Here is a 24,728-nt window from a genome sequence, read left to right as displayed (position 1 = left end):
CATCTGGAAGCTTTTGGCTTGTGGCTACACTCACTTGCACTTAATCATCCATTTACCTCTGTGACAAGCTACAGCATGCAGCATGAGCCTTCAGATAGCAGGGATCTCAGGCTAAGGTTGTATTTGGCACCATCCGACAGCATACATACCTGTGGGTCTTTTTTCATTTCAGCCGTGAATGCCATGGAGAGATAAATTCAACTACATTCTTTCCTGTAATGGGAATGGTATTTCACTATGCTGTTACCTCCTCCCATGTAGCCTCACATGTGCTCAGAAATGCAACAGATTCTACAGCAGTTTTAAGATTTGTCTTCTGAAAATGTCATTTTGAAGCTGTGAAATCAGCCGTGCTCAAAATGAAAAGCACGCTCAATGGTATGGAAAGAGATGGAAGCTAGAATTTCTTCTTTATGCCATTTCTTCTGACCCCAAAAAATGCTGACCTCCTGCATCTGTCCATTTTGACTGACAAATAAGTGGTCAGTTTGGATAAAAACCAAAGATCAGAACTAATAAATGTGTTGGCAGGAACATCCATGGAAACTAGTTTATTTAAGACAGAATTAAAAAATATTTGCCAAGGGGGAATTTTAAATATATTGTCCTCAAACGCATGCACTAGGAAATCTGGATTCCATTCAACCAAATAATGAACAGATACATATTGTATTACTTAAGTGAGCAGTCACAGCAATGAAATTGTGATTGCACAGTATTCTCAAAATGGTTATAAAGTGATCTACCAAGCAGAAGTGATTCACATGAATAAATCTGAGAATTCAGCACATTGATCCTAAGGATGAAAAAAAGAAAAAAAAAATGCTGTGAAACGTACAGATACCTTGTCTTTATTAGCAGTTATTCAGATCCTCCAAAGATTTTGTTGTTGTTGTTCTGTAGAAGTATTACTTCAGCTGAATGAATTCATTTCTTAGTCTTCAGTGGATAGACTCCAGTGTGACGGAAGATACTCAAGACTTTGCAGATCTTCAGAGAGTTTTCATTTTTTTGCCATCACCACAACCGATCTCCTTTGGACATTTTACAAACCTTACAGCCAATGAAGGCTCAGACATAACTGGTCTGTCTACAGCGCGGCCAGCCAGAATTGGTTTTGACAGTCATCTCAAATATTCAGTGAAAAATGTGTCCTTTTTCTGTTTGGCAAATGAATGGAGCTTACGAGATGACAAACAAGCTTCTTAAGTCAACATATTTACTACAATTTCCCTTCATTAATTCTCGTATGGTTGAACAGAAGGCAGGACAAGCTGATTTATGCATTGAACAAGAGAGGGGAGTATCGCATGTGCTGCTGCCAAGCTCTTGCCCAGTCACAATTTGGTTGCACCTGGCTATCAAAACCTCACAGCTTTGAATGGGCCTGGTAGTGATCTGTAAGGAAATAGGACAGCTGAGAATGGCTATCACTGGTTGCCCTATTCAGCAGTCACTGGTTCTTCAGCTGATTGCGGCTCCTCACCCTCAAGATCCTATCGTACCTCTGGGAATTGCCCTAGGGAAGGCTGGGAGTGAGTGAACTTGGGCTGCAAAGTGCAAAAGGTGCAAAAGTATTTCTTGATGCCTCAGAGACTTTTTTTTTCCCCTTTATTCCCACTGGCTCTGACCCTATTTTTGCCTTCTTGTTTGGACAGAAAGAGTTAACAGAGCTTTGTGCCTCCCATCTTCTGCATAAAAGCAACACTGGACCTGGCAAAAAGTCATGGCTTCATTTTCTTTAATTTTTCCAGTTCTTTCCTGTATCATCTGTAGAATTGAGCACCCACAGAGTTGTGGCGTCCCCAGCAAGGAGTTCTGCAACATATCACCCAACTGTTCCACACATGCCAGCTTTCCTCCAATTTTCAGCTTCTCTTCCCCCATCTTCTTAGGGGATCACAGCGGGCAAATAACTGCTGCTCACCTCACTGTGCACAGTCATCACACAAGCAGTGCCCAGTGGTGGTTACAGCAAAGTCTGCTCTAATTAGCAAAGGTAAAGAAGGACTTGTCACGCTTGTGCACTGCAGTGTGAAGATGGGCAAGGCCAAGTTATATCCAAGAAAACACACAACCATTTTTTGGAGTGGTGGCCAAGATCATTATGTTAACCACCAAGAACTGGGGAGCATTGAAACCCCACTGCTTTTTTCTCTCTGTATGGGGAACATTGGTTTTGACCTGCCTTTTCCAATATAAACATAATTCTTTGTGCGTATCATAAAAATGCACACACACAAAGAACCGCTTCACTGCCCATTGGTCCCATGCTGGGAAGAAACAAAATGAATAAACAAATGGCATATGTTAGTCACATTGCTTCATGCACTGCTGGAATGCGTTCAGATACTCTGGTGTCTTCTATTACGATCACTGTAGAATTCAATATATACATGTTTTTTTAGGATTGTACTGTGATATCCGAAATGAAGTATGAGTTACCTGAATTTGGATAAATGTGATATCTATTAGAATAGGCATGTACTAGCCTTCACAAAATAAATGTGTGTTGTGAAAACACTCTTTCATCTGGCTAAATTGTAAAGAACTGTCTAAGGTAAGATTTGATTTTCGGTAGTATCACTGTTCATATTATTTGAGTAACCATAACTTTAAAGTGGCTTTTTTACAGAAAATGTACAACCTCCTCTGGCACAAACGGCACTTATAATATTCTCAAGTGGCTTCACTGAAGTTGGGCAGTCAGATAGCAGCTGACAAGATTGAATGGAAGGGTCTCAGACTGGCCAAAATCTGCAAATAGTTTTGTGAGAAACAAAGTTCCCAATTTCAAAATTATTTTCCTTTTGAAGGATTTGTACCTATTTCACTTTTAAGATTATTTTTTCGTTATTCTTGTTCACAGTATTTGACTGAATAATTTACACAATTGTTAAAGGTCAGTCTTCAAGGGCAAGAGTAGTATCAAATCAAGTATTTCATTTAAAAGATCACTTTTTGTTTGTTTATTTCCAGATGTCGCTATATCATTTTGCTTAAATAAAACAAAAGATCTATCCTTTCATTTCAAAACTCTCCAACAGGCATTATGACATTTTGCAAATCTCTCGACCATTTCAGGGGGATTAGGAATGGGACCAGCATTTTTACAGTCAATTTCCTCAATATGTCCAGTAGTTAAACGATTGTAATCCTCTCTCAAACCAGAAGGTGGCAAGCACTCTTAAATTATGAGCTGCACTGAAACGAGACAGGCTCTCTTCCGATAAAATCTCAGCCACCATTGTCCTCTGCTTGAGCATTCAGCCTTGGGTTTTCTAGCCAGAGATTTGTGTTTAACAGTGTCCAGTAAATCACAGCAGGACAGGACTAAAAAGGGAAGCATGAAGAGATTGAAACATATCTTCTGTTATAACTTTAAAAAAAAAAAAAAAAAAAAAAGAATTCCCTGAGACAAAAGTAGAAAATAATTGTGTAGAAAATAAAGCTGACCGGAAAAATGAAATTTCCGCCCCACAGCAGCTCTGGCAAAGGGAAGGCTGTGTAGAGATCGGGCTCACTGCCAAGCCTGGCCACAGAAGAGGCACAGGGCACCTGGAGCAAACCATGCCACAGCCTGTGCCTGTATGCAAATGTCGAATAATCTGCTAAATATTAAGTAATGTTTTGCATGTATTTTCACAGAAGGAAACTAGCCCCAAACTTTATTTACTGTTTTTCAGCAACAACTAAGCTGCAAAATTTCCTGCTAATCTATCAGTCCTAAATGACGTAATTTGTGTGTACACATAACAAGAGTAGAAAGCTAATGTGTTCTTGGGTGCCAAGTTAGATGTACCAGTAGGAATTTACTTCCTTTCTTCTGAAAAATTTTAAATTCCAGTCTGTAACTTAGCTGGGGAAACAGGTCACCCAGGACATGCTACACAGGAGAGCCTGAAAGGCAAATTAATGCATATAGATAAATATGTAATAAGAAAACCAATATAAGCTCCACTTTTTAAATGTTTACATCACAGCTTGATTTTGGCACTTGGGCTGAAGACTTCATGTCAGTTGGATTCTTCCTCTGACAGGCTATTTATTTCAATATTATGTTTTGAGAATTGGTGGCGGAAAAAAAGGTTTTCAGGTAAAGGGAGTAATTTCTGAGCTCCTTTTTCTGAAGGCCTCAAAGCATCAGGAGGGCAACGCAGCCTTCAGATGCCCGTGACAGCTGATAAGTGCTGACGATTTGAAAGCAGTAATGATACAACCCTCTCTGATGTTGGTCTTGAGCTGAGAGGGAAAGGCTGTTCCTGCTGCCACGCGTGTCCTCCGCTATTCACGGCCACTACGCAGGTGACTGCAGCACTGAGAAACTGTACTCATCTGTACCAGCCTACGGCAGGCACTCGGTGAAAAGGTGATCTCTGCCCTTTGAGGGTCCACATGCAAGTATGAGAAAAAAACGGATAAAAGGGCATGCCAGGGAGCGGGGAGAACAATACCTCTGTCCTCACGGCAGGCCACAGCCTCAGCTTTCCCTTTGTCTTGACCCTGCCAAGTACTGGGGAAGAAGCTTGTTGGGGTCTTCTGTTTTTCAGACGTATTAAAATAAAGGTGCAAATTCAATCACAAATGGATATGAGGAAGAACAATGATCCTGCATGCATTCGTTCCATACTCAGAACACACTAAACTATGCAAGACTGATTTACTATGTCTAAGTGGTCCTAACATGTCCATCCTGTACCTCTGATCACCAAACCCACACCCAGGAAAAAGGAAACAACTGCCCCATCTTGCAGGTGTGCTTCATGCGAAGCTCACTGCTTTACCATGGGGACTGGCTTTGCCCTGGACCAGAATAATTACAGCATGTTTCACCCCTTATCCTCTGGTTACCTTGCCCCAAGCTGCAAGCCAATGCTGTTTGCACTTCTGACTGAGATCAGCAGTGAAAAGCCTTGTGTTTACTGAGCCTGAGGGCTAAGGAAGCTCAGAGTCCAAAGTCCTGCTACTCTGCAAACTTCACGCTGACCTACCAGGCTGGTAACAAATCCACGACAGCAGGAGGAATGAAGTGGGATAACACCTGAGATAATGCCAAGAGATACAGTGCAGTCACAGAGGAAGGCTGTGGTGACTACGGAGGAAGTTTGAGGCAAATAGGTTTTAATTAGAGTATCGTTCAGCCCTTTGGATATTTGCTGAATACTAAGCCAGATTTAACAAGGCATTTCCTTGTCAATCATCACCTTCATTAAAGATTGCAAATAATGAAGAATTAAAATCCTAAGGGAATCCTAAACAGGAGAGAGCTAAATCAGAGTTTAAAGGGCGAATTGTATCATTTACCCCGCCTGCAAGTGTCTACCAAGGCAGCAAAATGTTGTTGCCCACTCAACCCAGCTTCTGCTTGATTTTGCCAGCTGCCCCTATTAGCCTGGTTTTAATAGGTGTCACTGCAGAACAGGACCACTGAATAGGTGCCTTCTTCTGGACTGGCCTCAAATTAACCACAGAGCAAGGACCAGAAAAGACAAGAACCAGAATAAGGAGCTAATTAATTGCACCTGTAAGTAAAGGCTCCTGCAAACAAAAGACTGAGGCTGAAAACTGAAAGCTGCAAAGACTTTCTGACTTTTTCAGAGAAAGACACTGCTTAATCTTTTCTCCTGATAGACACTGGTACCCTCTGCCTGCAAAAATGGATGGATGCTCAAAGCCTGCTCTTTTTCTGTTGGGAGAGTTGCACTAGACAGCTCAGCTGCCTCCAGGTACCACCCAAAGCACATCTGGCCAAGCAAAGGAGACCAACTTGTGTCTCTGAAGGGAGAATAATGATCAGGCTACACACCAGAGAACTTATCTGTGATACAGAAAGCTTCCTACACAGACAGATAAAGCAGGAGCCATAATCCCAATACCAGGTTCAGGTGGCCTCAGTGAATCCTCTCAGATGAACAGAGGATTCACCTAAAATAATGGAAGAAGTGTCAAGTTGGGTGAAGTTGTCACGTGGAACTTTTTTTTGCAGGTGGGCAAAGGGGCACAAAGGGACAACCAACAGGGACACAATCACATCTTATGTCAGCATTCTTAAACTGGAACTTTCTCGTTTGTTTCTTTGCCTTCTAAATGGCATTTTTACCCCATTAAAATTACACTAGATTTTAATATTAAAATAACTGTTAAATAATGTGAAAACAGAATAGGTTCACTGAGATTAAAAATTCATATATACATATATGTTTTTTTCTTTGCTCCGTTTCTCTGGATTCTTACAGCTGAACTCAAACAAACTTCTTCGCCTGCCTTTTGTCTGCCCAATCTGACCATGATTTATTTAGCCCTAAGCTTATGTTTAAAGACGCTTCTGAAGCTTTTTCCAGCTGTTAGTATCACAATACCATCTGACACTGTGCTGTGACTTCCCTGTGACTGTGCACTGTGACCCTCATACTTGCAAACCTTCTCTGCCTTAAACTTTTGGAGAATAAAGAAATATCTACAGTTAGTTTGCTAGGTCAAAAGCAGTCCATCTCAGGGCTATCTGAAAACAGACTATATGTTCCACCTGACTGTTGGCTTCAATTGAAAACAATGGACTTTCTTTTCAAATTTCATCAGCTTTCCATCTCTTTCAGGAAAGAGATTGAAAGGGAATAGAAAGGAGGAAGGAATATAAACCTTAATGTGCATACAAATGCGGTGGGGAGTGAATGCAGAGAGAATTCACACTCCAGTTGGCATCTTCTCCCCTGTAGCCCAGGCTGACACAGCCCCTGTGACTATTGTGTCTTTGGCGGGCGTTCAGTGGATCGCAGCTGAAGATGCTCATGTGAACCCGTGGGAATCCAACCTGCCAAATTCCTTGTGGCTCCACTTGGTACAGTCTCATCTTTATTTAATGCTCCTTCCTCCCCTGCTGTGGCTTGGTGCAGCTCTTTTCTGCAGCTTCCCTTACGATGCGAGGGCAAGAAGTATCACATACTTAGAAGTGTAGACCTTTCCACCACCCTGTCAGCCTGGTCAGATGTGAGATTCAGACTGGAAAAACTGGAAGATTCAGTCAAAAGTGGCCTGAGAGTCTGGTGAGAAAGGAAACAATGCAGCAGAGGAGGCAGTCGCTGCTCATTGCTAGCTTCTGCCCCCAGAGAACGCACAGTTTGACCATGGTGCTGACAAGTCAACGAGAACTACTGAGTTTCCAAAGCCCAGTGAAATCCTGAGGTACAAGACAGCAGGCTGTCTGCTGGGGATTTTTTTCAGAACAAAGAGGCCCAAAAGTCATGATTTACCCAGGATTTAGGATGCTCCGGGGTCTGTATTTTCCCCTCTTCTGCCTGTCACTGTTTGGAAAATGTGTGCAATCACTTACTGCAACACCCGCTTACCATCCATAGAGCTGCTGAGGCAGAATCAATATTGCATTGAGTTCTCATTAACTTTTGGGTGAAATGTGCATGCTCCTGGCTCCAGGAAGAAAATGGCTGTTATTTCCCCTTTCTACAGCTGTCCCGATTTGTCACTACATTTGCAAACATGACCCTGGAAGTCAGACTTCATTATAGCAACAACCACCAGTCCAGAGGGAAATTAACCAAAAAGGATATATTTTTTTCCAACAGCAAACAAGCAAACAGCAACAAAATGCATCTTGGCAAGGTAATTGAAAGAAACTCATCACTTTTAATGAAAGTTAAAGTGATTGCATTCTAAGCAAGTTAATTATATCACTGTATTATTGCTGCCTGACAGATTAATTTCATTTATAGTCAGTGGGGAGGTAACCCAAACTAGAAGTCCATTGCAAAGCTTTTCATTGATTTTTAATGGGCTTTGGATTGGATCTTTGGAGAATTTTGCCTTTATGCTTCTATAATGCTGATCCATGTAAGAATGGAATGTCTAATTCTACATTTTTTAATTTTTTTTTCAGGAGGAATTTCTTAATGATCAGCAGTAATCATATCAATACTGTAAAGTGAACTAGATTTCTCTTCTAACAAAACATTCCAAATCAAAAATGTTCCAAAATATGACAAAGTATTCCAAATATCCAAAGTATTGTTACCAGCATTATCTTCTTGCTGGAGGTGTAGTAAGCACATGTTGAAATAGGTGTTCCTAGAAAAAGATGTTTTTTTCTTGCTTCAAACACTACCATTTAAATACTGCCATTTTGAAAAGGTCATTTTTTTCATTATTTTTCACTTAAAAGTTATTATAAATCCTGTATCATACAACAGCTGAGAGCAGCACCTTCACGGTTAAGTGTAACTTTTCACTTTTGAAGTAACATTCCCTCCTTTGGTGTTACTTAAAAGTGAAGATAGAATTTTCAAAAAGAAAGCACTTTTTGTCATTTATTTTCTGACTATTTTTCAGCTTTTTAAATATTAAAGAATTTTCTGTGATAAAAGAAAGTAGTAAAATTTTTACCTTTTTTTTTCTTTCCTATTTAAAAAAAAATACTTTCTGTGGGGAAAGCTTCAAAGGAGACCTTTTTCCATTAAAATCTCTTTGGGAAAAATTCTCCTCTGCTGTGTATGAGATACAACCTTTTTCTTCTTCATCAGACATCGAACCCAAACTCTTCCCAATTGAATGATGAATGCGTTTACTGGTTTTACTTCTTTATGATCCACATAATAACTGTAAACTAGAAACAGTCTTGAGACAGTTAGATATATCTGTGCCCTTCTAGCCAGATTTTCAATTCTGCAGCTGCTCAGCAAGACCTGAGCCATTTTCAAATTAAATCAGTGCTGTTTAATCTACAACATTTTATTTATATTTGCTTTGAGTCACAGATGTGGACTGTACATCCATAGAACATGTCCTATAAAAAATGTGTAAAGTAGGAACAAACAGAGTCAGAATTATCTGCATACAGAGATGGGCTGAATATTACAGAAGAGGATTGCCCTGAGATGCTCAAATCAGTATTTCAAACCATATATTTCAAAGTTCATTGTGGTTTTCATTACTATACAGACAGGAGCATTTTCCTGCCTCTCAGCTACTTTTTAGTAAGTGTAAAAAGTGGAAAGTTTCTTGTTGTTCATGTACTTGCTGGAAGTGCAAAAAAAGTAAACTTAAGCAGCCTCTGCACTAGTAGACAATAGTTGACAGGGCTAAACATCTGGTCTAACCCCCCTGGAATTTTAGGTTCCAGACTCAAAAGCATCTGGCTGATCCTTTATGTGTTTACAGAAAGCAATGTCAAATATCACACAGCTTAAATGTTCGCTCACTGAAATGCGCACAGGCTCAACAAGGTTTAAAGTTCTCTTTTCTGCTATAAAAAGCACTGCAGCACCTCACAGTTCCCCATGCTGAGGGTTTGTCTCATTGTTTCTAATCTAACTTTCCATCCCACCTGCTCTGGTTTAGCAGGGCGCTGAGTGGGTCTCACTCCCTACCCCAGAAGTGGCTGCATTTCAGTGAGTGGTATTGAAATGTAAAACACGCAGCTGCAAGGCATAGCTTCTCACTTGAATTTCCAGTCCTTTTATGCTTTAATTTTATATTTTCATTTTACACTGAAGAGATTCACTTACCAGTCCAAGGCATTGGCTCAGAGACTGAGGAGTGTCTGCTCCTTGTTGCTAGATCTGCAGAAAGGGAGGTCTCGTGAGAATAAATGTTTCAGTAGGGTGAGAAACTCAAAGGCAGACTAGGCTGTGAAGTTACAGACAGCAAAATGTGAAATGTTAGAAGACATAATTAGTTCTAGCTCATTGAAAGAAAAGTCTGTAGATGCCCTGGTGTGATCAGGAAGGCTCATTCAGGCTCTGTGGGAAGAGGATCTGGGAAGCCCTCAGCTCAGGAGCAGATCCCTTAACCTATAGACTCTGGGGTATCAGGCAAGTCACTGATGTCTACAGTGACAGGAGCAAGATTGTGTCTTCCACATGTTGTAAATCTGCAAGCACGCTCCTCACCATGACTAAAATCACATTTCTCATGTGGGATCACAGTGCTGCCAATGGCTTTGTCCCCCATCTCAGCAGCCACAGTAGCTACTAGGTGGCCACATAGCCAGAAGAGAATCAGAGCTACGCAGGAGCTCCTCTAGAGTACATTCAGACTGCCTTACACTTAAGACATGGCTAATTATTCACATGGTGGCAAACGCAATTTATTTGTTTATAACATTTACAAGGTTCTCTAGATATGGACCGTGCTCACTGTTGTTTATGGTTGAACTCACCCTGACCTGGGTAATTTCACAGGTTTTCAACACTTTTATGGAGTGATAGAGTAGTTTACACACAAAGAAGGGGAATATATGTTCGGTGACTAGTCTGGAAAAGAGAAGAATGAGGGAAGGGAGATGTTGTATGATAGAGGTCTATTAAATCTTGTGTGGTATGGAAATGGTTTGCCTCTGGCAAAACACCAACTAAGATGCATTTATAGTTTCTTCACAGAAGGCAGGTTTAGAACAAAGTATATACTTCACACAATGCAGAGTTATGGATCTCTGCTTCAGAATATGTGTTAGTGGGTACTAAAAGTTTATGGCTTCAAAAAGGGACTGGACAAATGCATAGTGGAAATATCCCTTGGGACCACCACCCACTCCACAAATACACAAACTCACAATTGAAGGTTGGGAAAGGAGCCTTCCCAAATTTGGGCAAATATGATGCATTTGCCTTGTTATACTCTCCCATAGAAGCAAGATCTTGGGTAGGGGGGAAAGTTGGCCTTACCCAGTGGGGCTGTTAGATTCCACGTTCACCCCTCATTGCAAGCTTGAAATTCAAAGAGAAATTTACTTCTATAAAACAAATTATAGAGCTAGGTCCTCAGTAGACATGTGGACTTAGTTGTTAGTCATGAGGCTAATTTGCCCCAAACAAATAATTCTGCCTCCAATGATGGTAGTTGTTTTCGGATGACAAATGTGGTATCAGCAATTTTGATAGCCTTTTAATATGTTTTCTCTTATGACAATGTTACATGGAGAATTGCTCAATGTACTAAATTGCAACAAATTTTACCAACCAAAAAATGAATTTATAAGGCTGGTTAGTATATTCAATATATTGTCACTTGCCAGGAAAATACCACACTAAGCAGAGAGAGCAAGACAGCATGTTTTCCTTACGGTGGGATTGCACTTTTATTATTTGCGAGGAAATTTAGTACAGAAAGGAGCTAAAGTCTAACTCAAGGTATGGTCCTTCTATGAGAATGCGTAAGTGGCCTTAGACAGGGCCAGCTTTCCCTGAGACGAGAGTTAGCCAACTAACCTTAAGGGAAGCCAGCCCGTACAGTAAAGTGACATCTGGTCAGACTGAGCCTGTAAACTCTGTGAGGACTTTACAAAAAAAGAAACCCAAGGCCTGTAAAGTACAGCTACAGTGGGGATCATAAGATCCAACAATCTTAGAAGTTCACAGAGTTCCACAGATGTCAATGTGCTTTGTGTCAGGAGTTCTGGAAATGCCTCTACATTTTTCTGCAGAAATGAAGAAATTTTTCAAACATGGCTTCTTCCTGGTTTCTTCCTGTCAGTGAATATAGATCCACAATACAACTCAGGCAAACCAGTAACACGGGACTCCCTCATGTCATGCAGTAATTCTCAGCTCAAAATGGCCAGGTTGGGAAGGGAGCGCTCTGAGAACGGCGTTGTAATTTGACTGCAGCCTGGGGCTCAGCCACAAGAAAACCCTGGTGCCTACAGATCCTCAGCACCCGGCTACAGAGCAGCAGATCTGTAACAGGTGACACCAGGTGAGCTTGCCAACGTAGAGCAGTGTTAACGTACGATAGCCTCCTGTGTTCGAGGCAAGAGTCATCCCAGTTCGGCTGTCACACAGCAAAGCTGTCACATGGCTGCAGCTTGCTTCTCTGAGAGCTCAGCTAAATCAATCACTGCCATTATTAGCTGAATCACTGAAATGACACGTCTCAAGGCTTTTATTCTAGGGGAATGTTTTGAAAAGCAGCTTGCCTGTTCTATGGTTTTCATTATACAGCCAATGCTAAGTCCCATCTTGCCCTCAAAAGGACCACAAGATTTCAGCCAAAAAGCAAACCACCAATGACTCGTGATTCAAGTGCAGATTCCAAGCCCAATTGTTTATCAGTTTCCTTTATCATGAGATTCGCCCTCTGTATATCACCACAGAAAAAAAGTTATATGCAGTTTCTCTTTACAGGAGTAATAAAGACTAAGAAAAACAGTTCCAGTCCAGGACAACATGGTAATAGATCCAGATTCATGTGGAGTTAGGGACATATTCCATATTATATTATCTAAAAGGACTTTACTGTAATGTTTAGAAATCAACTATATTGTCAAGAGGTTGCACAGAGTACCTGCAGAGATAATAAGTACAACGTGCAACACAGAAATTAATTATGAAGCCAACCCCCTAATTATTTTCATGCAAATTGAAGACTGCTTGCTTAGTTCTTGGGAAAGTTTCCAGCTAATGTGCTGTAAAATATCAGTGCCTCAGCAGATTTCCAGCTTGGCTCCACATTGGAGCTAAGCCGTGAAAGTTCTTTCCCATTTTGCCTGCGAATGATCCCAGGTATGAAGCAGTACATCAAGCTGAACTCTAAAGAATACTTTGAGTATAGCAGTCTTTGAAGGCTGTAAAATGTCTCATAACTAAGCTCTGGCCTTTCCCAAGTGTGCAGAACTGTACCATTTAACAGCCTCGCAGCAGTTTTATGTTTCTGCATTTGCAGCTGTAGTAAAAGCATGATGTCTTCTTTTTATTCCTTTGTGGCCGGTGCACACCAGTGATTTCCCTGGGACTGCTCCTTGCCTGAAATCTTCTCCTGCCTCAGAAGGACTTTGTCTCTCCCCATGTCGTGCACCAGGAGTCCTTCCACAGGCTGGAAGTTATGGGCTCACCTGTGCAACTCTGTAATGACAGATGTGTGAAATGAGCCAATTAAAAGAGCAATTACAGAGCAACTTTACAAAGGGAATTAAGGTTGGAAATCACTAAATGACCTGCTGCCCAAGGAATTTTAACATGGAATCAGTGCCAGTGCCAGAGATGTGCTTACCCCAGTAAGGTTAGCTAGATCTCCTGGTAGGTATAAGCTTTTCCTTGCAATTCAGTGTCCTTTGCAGCTTCCATAACCCAGAAAGGGAAAAAAAAGAGCTGACCAAGATCAAGATTTCTCTGTGAGAGTTTCTTTCAGGAATTTTGGGGATTTTTTCTTTCCATTTAGTTGTTTTTGTTTGCTTGTTTGTGTTTTTGTTGTTGTCTTGTTTTATTTTATTATTTTTTTCCCAACTGTGAAGGGTGTGTATCAAGAAAAATGAACCAACATTCTTCAAAGGTATGAATTCAATCCAAGGCAAAAGGAGCTGTGCTTCAAAGGTTCCAACTCAGACTTAAAAACTGAGGTAACTGAGGTCTTTTTTGTTCTTCCAGTAACTGTTTTACTATGGTCATATTGTTTTCTGTTCCTTGAATCTGTTTGTAAATGCTCTTGCCCCATTATTTTAAAGTCCCCAGAAGGAAGATCTTGGTTTTCTGTACATTACAATTCTTTTTCTACAAAAGCTTTGAATCAAACTGACCTAACCAGACTACCCTGCAATGCAGGACTGTGTGAGAAAACACTGACCAAATTGTGCACTGCAACATATGGCATCTGCTGTGCCACCCTGTCAATCTCCGACAGGAATAGGGCACACATTTCACTTAAACACCTATAAGTTAGATGACACTTTACTCCAGCTGTCTACAGCTTGGATAGCTGGCCTAGCTAGCCAGCCTCTCTACAAGTAGGATCATCAGTTACAAACTGGTGTTTGTCTGTCAAGGATTTCACCATCAGTTAGCAGTTTATTCTGGTGGTGATGACACAGAGCTGACTAGGGAGGAATTTCTATCACAAGTGAATGGTAGCAGAATCTCTGCTAATGTGAAAAATCACGGAGCTGGGGGCACACACACTTCACTCTTATTCAATCTAGTGCAAACAATTGACTCACACTGATATTAGCTAAGTCACTGCATATTATAGTACCTAAAGTAGTATCAGGGGTCAGAAAAACAGCTTAACTCCGCGATCCCTAGAAATACATAAGCCATATCTTTACTGTGAAAGCTTAAACTCCAAGATTCCACTCTTTCTTATATTTTGAAAAATCTTCCTTTTTAGACTGTAAATTCACAATTCCAGAGACTTGATTTAATGCCTGTTACCCACATCTATATGAATATCTAGATCCCTGATGTCTAGCCCCATGAGGTTAAGTACCTGTGTGGCCTGCTTCTAATGTAATAAAGAGATTTACATTTATTTTTAGCCCTGCTTGTACTATCAAAACTCCACAGGGTGGCCTAGCCCAAAAAAGAATGAGCTGCTTGTTTTCAAGGCACATTTCCTTTTGCTGCATACTCTTGGGAAGTCTTATGTCACTGAAAATTATCCACCCCTATGGACAAATTCTCCACAGGCATTCACTCTCACTGACCTTTCCCGGCACGTGGGAATGATTCCAGCTGTGCTTTATGAGCAGCAGTTCTTCATCCTTGATCTGAGTTGTCCTAGGGGATTCCTGCTTTCAAAATCCTCTTCCTGCCTTTGTATGAGTGTTTGTGGCAATAAGACATAAAGAGAAAACAATAATAACTCTAGAGTAAGGAGGTGGGGAGGTGGGAGCCATCATACAAAGGGGCACACACCAATACTCCATGTTCAGGAAAAGAAAACCTATACTTCCATTAGCAGTGTTTGTGTCTGGGGACTTATTTGCACTGCTGTAAAACGGTACTTGATCATATGCTTAAGTTTAAGAACACATGTAATTGTGGTCTGAGAGCAGCAAGCTGGGCTTATCTGTTTAACAATTTTCCTACAGGCAAACTGTCCCTGCTTTTCAGAATCACAACTTAAGAAAGAGGCTGGGAAAATGAGCCTGGGACAGAAAACAGACCAGCAGGCTGGAAAGATACAAAGCAGAACAAAAATATGTCACAGGCTATTGTAAAAAGACATTTCTAGTTAGGAAAAAGTGACTTGCAAGACTAATTTGAGAATATATTTGTCATAAGCCAGATAAGATGAGCCAAGATTTTTAAATCAGCCCATCCTTGCTTCCTTTGGCTGGTAGCAAAGAAGAAGAAACTTTGCACAGCAGGGAGAATCTGATGCTGAGCTAATCGAATGTGCGTGCAGAGCGAGCAGCAGATGACAAGGACGGGGTTGGCAGGATGTCGCCAGATTGTTTGATTAGCAATGGGATGGTTCAAGAGCTCCCTGTCCTACCAGGGACTTGGCACAGATGCTGGCACATGACTCAGTCCTCAAGTAGTTGTTCACTGCAATACTGTTTGAGAAATTGCTCTGCTTCTCTGAAAACAGGAAGGGTATTAAGAAAAACAAAAACAAGGATGAGAAAGAAAGGCTACGAGACTGTGTCTATAAATGTTAGATTTTGGCTATTCATTCTGCTAATACCATTCAAACTTCAGATGAAATGAGATATTTGACTTGGGATAAAAATCGGATAGTCTGAAATTAAACCCGGCAAGAGTAATATGAGGGAGCGTTGACGAGTGGGTATTTTCTTTCTCCTACCGTTGATATCCATGTTATTGCTCTTTTCTGTGTGTCAGTTTAGACCAAACAACCACAGAAAATGAAAGATTTTATTTTTTTCTTTGGGACAAACATGGTGAGAAAAGCAGCAGCACTTTCTTTTGACACACCGAAGTTGCAACTCTATTCTGGGGGAGCTAAGTGAAAAAAATAAACTGATTTTAGTGATGTGTGTATAGGGATAGGAAGAAAGCCCCAAACATCAAAACTACCTATGAACACAGAACAAGTATAGCAATTGTCTTTGATTACTAACAGCAGGTTTTTCAAACTGCAGACAAAATATATATGGATTATGAGTAATTTTCTGAGCCATCCAACTGGGCATCTTCAGGTAGAATCAAGATTTTTGATGCTATAGATTCACAACTACAATCCAATTTGTGTTGCCCAGACACAGATAAATATAGTCGTTGCACTAAAGTCAGCTCAGAAAAATTAGGGGGTCTGACATCTTCCCCGAGATTTTTAAGATAGTTTGAATTATAAAATAACTAAGTCCCCCAGAAAGAAGATGCACATTGTTGTTATCTTATGTATTTATCACAATGCATAATCAGCTGTCATCAATTTGGATAGCTCTGTTAGCACAACAGAGCAGAAATATATTTTTTTTTCATGGGATAGCTAATCTGGAGTATATATGAGACTTGTATGTAATGATTATACAGATCTATGGAGAAATATTTTAACACAGCCAGCAGTTTTATAGTGGGCTTTCATATGCCTCTATACTTCCAAATCGTGCATGTAACTACATTCCTGTCAGTATCCAGCATGTTCAGATGGCTATATTGCTTCTCTCCAGCACGTCTTCTGACTAGCCTGTCACAACAATCTATGACACCATTCTTTGACAGCTTACCACTGCTTTACATGAAATGTGAGGATCTTTCTGCAATCACAAGTTGGATTCATATTCCTAAATAAGAATGTGGGGGAAGTGTATATAAGTATAGATATGTGTACGTATGTGTACGTAGACAGACACATACGCAAATCCAAAATATCTGCGTGTGAATCATTAGAATTACAATTAGACAGAATCAAGAAGTGCAAGGTTGGATATCTCTCCTAAGCTGCATATCCTTTCTTGGCTTTGTGGAAGACTTCTTTGTATTTTGTGACAACAGATGATGCACTCGGAGTGTTGCCACATTGCTGAGAAAGGAACTACTTGTTTGAATGGACTTTGCATTTGTTTTAGAAGAGATCTCCAGTTTCAGTCAGATTCATTTACTTTGTATTACTTTGTATTACTTTTAATAAATTAATAAATTACTTTTAATAAATAAGGCTAAAGGACATAACATATAGATGTCATATAGATACCTATAGATTTTGATGACAAATCTCTGTTACAGGTTTTTCTACTAGATGAATGTGGTTAATTGGTCAGAATGGGAAAACTCATGGGGAAAAAAGAGTCAAATTAAAATACAAAATATAACATAAGAGATTTTGTCTGTGCTTCTGACAATACACAGCTGATCTCTCTCCTATTCTTGGCTTTGTGTAAGGGCTGGCAAGAAATCCAACATAACCAAATGTACCCTTTCTGAGGTGCAGCAGCCTTCTGGAGCTAAGGAGAGAACCAGTGCTATGGTGACTTAGTCAATTAAATTAATAATTAAACTCAGAAAGAATAACAACTATTAAATATCTCTCCAACCCATCAACCAGTAGCTGAACAGCTACACAATGCTCTCTCTGACCTCTCAGCCATGAACACAGTGAGAGCCATGGACAGGTTGAACCTCGGCTCCAATCCCTAGAACGTGAGCAGGACCCTTGCCATCTCTCTGCAGTGCTGTGCAGACCCACAAAGTTCAAATCTCCTGCGTTGCATGGTACCAACACACCAAATCCTCCTCAGCAGCTTGTAATGAAAGGAAAGCCTTCAGTTTGGAAGCTTGTGGACATCAAAACTACGTGCTCCTGCCTACAGAAGAGATAGGCAGCATTGCCAGTGCCCCTAGAAAAAAAAAAAAAAAAAAGGAAATTTCTGTGGGACCTGAGAGAGAAGACTGCATCCCACATAGAGAGAAAAACAAAAACAAACACTCCTTGTTTCCCATGAACTTCTTCATTTTTCCTCCTTCCTGCTTGCAAATGAAAACACTCCCTGCGGGTTGGATCTGGGGGAAAATCTTTCCTGACAAATTTTAATCTTATATATTTGAAAGAGAAAGCAAACAGGTCTCTGAAAGGCTTCTCTGTACCACAGAGAACACCAGCTTACCCTATTCCTCTCATTCTAGTTGAAGCTAATCTTGAATGTTTCAGAAAAAAGATGAAGAAAAATAGCCCAGAAGATAAGCTTTGTATAAGAAGGGTGTAAAACATATTTCTAGTCTTTACACTCATTTTAAGCTACCATCTCAAAATCTTTCCTTTGTTACTGGGCATCCTGTGTGACCCTTGTGATCACAATGAATGTCCCTCAGGCAACCTTACCCCCTGCCCTGATCCATTTCTAATAGTGATTGTGCTAAGGACGTTTCTGTATCTGCAGCTCTTTAATTGTTCATTGCCTGGAAAATGCCACTGCTCTATGGCTGTGGCCATTAGCAATGACTAGCAAAGTCTGCCTGAAATGAAGAATGGGTCAATGTGAACTGGCTTAGATTCTGTCTTTTACAGGCACATCCAATAAGAAATCTCCTTCACATCGGGACTGTCCAAAGCCCATTGACGTCAGTGGAGAGACCTGATCTCAGCGGGTTTTAAATCAGACTCTGTAGCTGAGACTTCCAAAGCAGCCTGGGGGATTCAGACACATAGCTTTCATTAAAGTGAGGGTGTTTTAAAGCAAATGGAAGATATGTGTCTGAAATCCCCTAGACTGCTTTGAAAATCTAAAATACTGTGCAAGCTATACAGCTTTCCCCATAAAAATAGCTGCCAAATTTTGCTTTGGTAAATGCAATAGAACTGCATGAAAAGATCCACACAAGGGTCTGGTCCCCCTCATCCTTCAGGAAAACGGGGAGAAGGATGGCCAGAGTGCTTCATTTTCACCATTAAACCCTCCCCGTGTCAAAGTCATTTGGTGGAGCAATTGGGTTGCTCTGGACCAGCAGGACTGTCCCGACAGGGACTTCAGCTTTCCATGTACAAGGGGTTTTATTTCAGCCTACCCTGGCCTGGCTGGGGAGAATGAAGTAATCAGCAAAATTATTGCAGGAGGAGGATGACATGGAACAAGGAGTAGGCATGACCAGATGACATTTTCTCCCATTTGAGGGTCAGCAACTGAAGTCCCTAGCCATGAGAAGATGATTTAATGTTCACTTTTAACAACAGTCTTACCAAAACAAAGTCTTTCAGACTTTTGAATTTGTGATTTGTATTTTCCAGTGGGGGTGCTAATCCAGGGCTGCCATTACTACAGAGGGACTTAGACCTTGAAATACCCATGATAATTCTGTCATCTGACCTTAGGCACCAAGGAAGTGCATGTCCAGTCCCGGTTAGTTTCCTAAGGCAAACTGTGGAAGAAAGGTGTCTATGGAAAGGCATTCATCATATGCTATGTGGTTACAGAACATTCTCCCACCGGAGCTGCCTCAGTGGAGGAAAAGGCTACCTCCAGCTACCTTGGAGACACCTAAGTCTCTGATGGCTAAAGCTGGCTGAAAGGAAGCCATCGCCTGTTAATGTCATAATACCTGAATTAATAATACCGTGCTTGAGGGGCAGCAAACTGTGAGCAGGCCTGCTACATCCCCTCATGGACATTAAGGAATATTTGACATGGAGATGGAGTTCCCCATCAGCCTATGTGCAAGGCTGGTCTGTCTGCACACTCAGTGTTGACGAGGCTGAGCCCTCCAGAAGAGACTGCCCAGGAGGGCTTCACCACCATCCCAACAGCCTCTTGCAGGACAGGTCTTGGTGCACATCCTTTGCCTCCTGTCTGGCCTTGACAAGGACACAGCATTGTACAGCTCAGCCCCACAGAAAAATCACCTCTGTTTTGTGAGAGGTGGTGAGAAAAACCTTCCTACAGACCATGATGACAATCTACTTACTAGTCAGACATAGCCTCACCCAATTACATTATTACTTTGCAGCAAGCTAGAACAAGGCAACACCATTAACTCTTCATTTTAGCAGTCCACTGCCTTCACATCCAATTTAGAAGGTGGAGGGTGAAGAGTATGTTCAGTCACACGTCCTGTACGGCTCAGGTTGTCATGCCACTAGCATGCCTCAGTTGTGTGGGTGCTTAAAGCCTTTTCCCTTTATTTCTTGCATTTTAGGACTACTGAGAACAGGTTACATTCTGCTAGAATGACAAAGAGTAATTGCATTCAAGGTGTTATTTCTTGGTGGCAGAGATACTTCAGACCTCGTGTTGATTCCAGATTTTAAATATCAGAAAGTTTGAGGCAGTCAGCTCTGGGTTTCCAATACTGACCTGTCTCCTGTAAACACAATCAAAAACTTATTATAAGACTCACACTGGACAAATGTTAAGCCGAGTCCAGGGATCTGCACATAGTTCATATTTTTAGTGCAGAAAAAAATGACTCAAAGGGAAAATTGATGTACAGGAAAATTTGATAAAGCTGATGTCTGGATAGCTTTTGCTCTGGTGAGATGTTACAACTTGTCCAAGACAATCTCTGAAAGAGGTAATTGAGCATTTGAAAAGAAACTGTTAATCACAGTTAAGATAACCTCAATGAGCTACCTGTCACGGCAAGTGATGAACTCAGCTTCTATTCTATGTTTGCCTGGAGAAAACTCTGTCGAGAAACTAGAAGTATACTCACATCTTTATCTAGAGAGAAAGTTCATGGTAACAGAGGATTTGAATAGACAGAAAATTGATTTTCTTGGAAGGTGAACTATTTGTATTTCTTTTTCTTTTTATCACACAGCTGAAATGTTTTATCAAGCTTAGCTTATGAGGAATGTAAATAAATTTATGTTGAATGTTAAATAAACCTTTTCTTTCTTTTTTCAATTTCCTTTTCTTTCACTTTTTAATAAATCTTATTTGGGCTGAGATTATGCTCATAAAGTCAATTCATGCAGGAGCCGCAGAGAAAACAGATGCTGTAACCTTTGAACAGAAGTGCTTAGAAGCAGTGCAAAAGAGAGCTTGGAAATGAAAATTACCATTTTTGTCTGAGGGACTCATAGAACATAGAACACAGAAGTAGCTCATATGAGAGGCATAAACATTTCCCTCTTGATTTATGGTAGAACTGACCCAGGATACTGAACTCAGTCACAATGTCATCCATGTTAAAATACTGGCACCAAAATGCCCCAGGATGATAGCTTATTTCTTAGTTCCTAGGGGCACCCAAAAGCAGAGCTGTGCATCCAGTGCTGGCAATGGCATGATGGGCAGAGCTGTGACAGATTTGTTCCATCTAGAAATGGAGACAGGGAAGCAACAAGGAGCCAATGACTCTGAAATGAGTTGTCACCCACCACAGCCTTGGAGATATCACCTCCTGCAGAAGGAGTCAATAACACCTACTCGGTAGCCACCAGAGGAGCTTGGGATGGCAGGGAAGGAGGAGAATTGGCCCCATGAGAGAAGCAACTGTGATTATAAGGTAGCTTGTATGATGATTATAAGTATCAGCCAACACATGCTGCATTAAGATATCTCTTCTATCTGACTTTGTGATAGCAATAGAAAATATAAGCACTGCTGTAAATGGCTCGTGTGACATGTGAGACAGAGCGCAGTTTCATTTCCACAGGTTAAAGGAAAGGTAGAGTTAAACTGCAGCAGATATAGCAATCGTATCAGAGAAAACTATAGGAGCCCAGCTTAATCTTAGCTTGGCAAAATTAAGAATGTGTTGCAAAACTGGAGGGAAATTAAAGAACACAGCAGAAGAACAAAAGTGAGATGATTTTTGGCCTACATAATCTTTCCAGTAAGGAGAAGATGAATAGATTTATTATTCAATATATTGTTTTCCTCCTTTGAATTGATAAGCAGCACTCATATACTATAAAGAGAGCCACTAATGATAAATTAATTAAATAAATAAATAAAAACAAAAACCTCCCAGCTGTTTCCTTTCTTGTACCAAGATCAAGCTTAGCCATTTCTCTTTCGCATACAAGCCTAGAAACAGAATATTTTGGATATTTGGCTTCAGCCTTTGTTTTGAGACACAAAATGGGATGCTGAACCACACACAGCTTATTTGGATCTGCTTGGCGGTTTCAGCTACCATCATCTGGTTCCTATATGCCCCTCATGCTTTCAAAGCTTCTTCAGTGCCCTAAAGATAGATGACGATATGTTTACGCTCCGTTTGCACTTAAAATTATCCCACTGCTATGTCACGCTGAAACCTCAAACAAAAGCTGCATCTCTTCCTCTCCCCACCCAACAGAGCCACAGCTGCAGAGACTCCCTGTGACAGAGAGCAACAAGCCAGCCCACTCGCGTCACCAGGCCATTACGCATCGCTACTCTGCATCATCAAGTGGCAATGTCACCCCCACACATGAAATAATAATGGCCTAACAGATGTGAAAGTCAACACATTTTTGTCTAGTGCTGTTGGAAGAGAAACTAACAGAATAGAAGCAGATTTGCAGGGAAATCATTCAGGCAAAATTTCTTCAGAGAGCTTGATGCAAATTAAAAGGATTGTGTGGGTTTGTTTATTTATTTATTTATTTATTTATTATTATTATTATTTCTGTTTTGAGTAGGTTTTGTGGCAACATTTCTGATTTGCATTTCAGCCAGCATTAATAAATATGTGTTGGGCTCATGAGAGCCGCTAAACAGACCACAGGGTTATTCCCCTATTACAGAGGACAAATGCATTTACCTCTTCCAGACCATCTCTCTGCTTCGCTATTGCGATAGCTCAGTGCTGTACAACTTTCTTCAGTTAAAAAGATAAAAAAAAAAAAATCCCTTTATCTTTTGTTTTCTCAAGAACATGACCACAGTCAGCAGCAAATCCATGGATGCCAAAACGCAATGGACAATCTTTGCCACTAGCACTGACTAATAATGGGAAACATTCACCATAGCATAAGGCTGAGTTTTATTCAGTGTCCCTCTTAAACACTTTATGACCGCTCTGATAAAGCCCTGGTAACTTCTAATTAGAGAAGTCAGCCTAATTTTAAAAAATAAATAAATCTTCAGAGCAACCTATTCAGAGATTTTTAGTTCTTAAAATTTTGGCATTTGGGGATGATGTGTGTCTTTATATGAGGTGGTGGTCATTAGAAGAGGGGTTTTAATCATGAAACATGATGTTTTTCAAGCTACCACGTGCCTCGCAGAGACATAATGGCTGACACAACCCAGCCTAGGATCAGCTCCTGACACATGCTTTGAACCTGCTTTGTGACCCCAAGAAAATCACTTAATGTCTCTGTGCCTCATTTTTCCCCCTACAGGGAAAACAATATTCAAAGAGTAACACATTCTCAAGCAACTTGCAGCCTAGTCACAAGAACATGAGAAACATGCATTTTTAAGATATGCACGTGAATCCACACTTACATATGTTGTTATCCAAAGTTTTTGCTACTTCCCAACTTCTGCTAAATGCCGTGCTTTGCCTGACTCATGCTGTTTGCTCCCACTTCACACTTTTCCCGTGCCTCTCATGCCTGTGGGACGGTGCCTCGAGGACTCTGAGCAACAGCCCCACGCTCGTGTGTGCCACAGCTGTGTCCCGTGCCACCACCAGTGTGTCACCCAGGGGAAGTCTCTCTGCACTTCTGTCACCTGGGTGTTTTTTAATGAATGCGAGGAGTAAATGCTAAGAGTTACCTTTAGCCTTAGTGATGGGGTGACAAATTACATGCTGCTCTCTGTGTCTGCATATATCTCTACAAGTCAGGCTATGGTTGCCCTGGCTTGTCACCTCTCCAGGTCAATTTGCTCAAAGCTGCAATACAAACCAGTGGCAGACTGCAAACAAAACCCCAGCTCTCCTGTCTTCCAGGCCATTGGCCATTCTTCTGGGCTATATTTCAGCCTGTTATATTAATTCTGCAGAGCACACACAAAATTAATTACAAAACAAAGCAGGAGAGTCGAACAGTACTCCCTCAGGCCGACGGCAGACTCCCTGGAACCTCTCTGTTTTTGAAGTTGTTGTTCTTATTGTGACAAGAGGCAACTTGCAGCCCTCACACAAGACATTGGAAAAAACAAAACCAACAGTATTCGGCATTAACACGGACAAATCAATAGTATCTCAGTGCTGCTCATAGTTCCTCCGTGTGAAACCAATGTATGTCAGTGGTGATTCATGCACCACTGCAGAAACAATAACTCACACCACACACCCCAACAGTGCTCTATAAAATAACCTTGGTTGGTAATTATAGCCAGCCCTATATTGACACAGCTGCTGCTCTTCACCTCTGTTCAACCATTACGTTTCCATGCTTCACGCAATGTTCTTTCAGCCTTTGGTGAAGTAGATTATGGTTAAAATAATGACCTAAAAAGTTACTACATGAGGGTTAGCAGCCAGTAGGAGCCTGGTGCCCTGACTTCAGATGATGTGACCTGTGACACCACCATCTTTTCTGAAGAGCAGAAGCACGGATATTGACTTCTGATAAATTATGTGGATCCTTTTTGGCATTGTTAGCTGGTCACAGCATTGGATGGGAAGAAAGTCAGAAACAGGAACACAAAAGCAGTAAATGGTGTTACCAGCTTGGACAGTGGTGGATGCTGCAAACGTAGGGTTCTGCCAAGCATTTCACACCACTTGAGGAGAGCAGGAATAGCCCACAGAAACACGTTCCTGATTCATGCTGAAAAAACAATCCCAGGGGATGCTCTAGAGTATTAGCAAGTCTTTAATTTGGAATAAAGGCAAGATAGGTCGTAGTATGTCATATAAAATAGTACCTCTAATAAATCTATGGCAAATTTAATTTTGTCTCCATGTTGCGGGCTGAGTACCAGCATCTGTCAACAACTTCAAAGGGATTTACAGGCAGGCACTTCGTACACTGGAAACCATCCAGCATGGCCATTTTGAGTTTCTTGATGCCAGAAGGGAAATAACTCAGATGGGCCTTGCTGAGGAGATTTTCAGTATACATTCTGGCCTGGATCAGATCCAGGGTATACAGTGCTGCACCAAGGGAAATCAACAAGGTAATCCATCCTTTTGACACTCAGGAGAGATTTCAGCAGGGTT

The 24,728-nt window shown here is 41.0% G+C and overlaps 1 long non-coding RNA gene across 6 annotated transcripts; it reads left to right on the top strand.

Moving 5' to 3' along the window:
* The first annotated feature begins 1,267 nt into the window (after positions 1-1,267).
* Positions 1,268-20,524, top strand: LOC310902336. Of its 6 annotated transcripts, none has more exons than XR_014586645.1 (3): positions 1,268-13,005; positions 13,238-13,342; positions 16,358-20,524. It is a non-coding gene; the product is annotated as an uncharacterized lncRNA (long non-coding RNA). The 6 variants fall into 6 exon arrangements; XR_014586647.1 differs by having other exon boundaries at positions 1,268-13,022; XR_014586649.1 differs by having other exon boundaries at positions 1,268-13,342; positions 16,358-16,432; positions 18,193-20,524.
* The last annotated feature ends 4,204 nt before the right edge of the window (positions 20,525-24,728 follow it).

The sequence above is a fragment of the Anser anser genome (assembly GCF_964211835.1).
Source record: "Anser anser genome assembly, chromosome: 7".
NCBI lineage: Eukaryota > Metazoa > Chordata > Aves > Anseriformes > Anatidae > Anser > Anser anser.
This window is presented reverse-complemented; position numbering and strand designations above follow the sequence as displayed.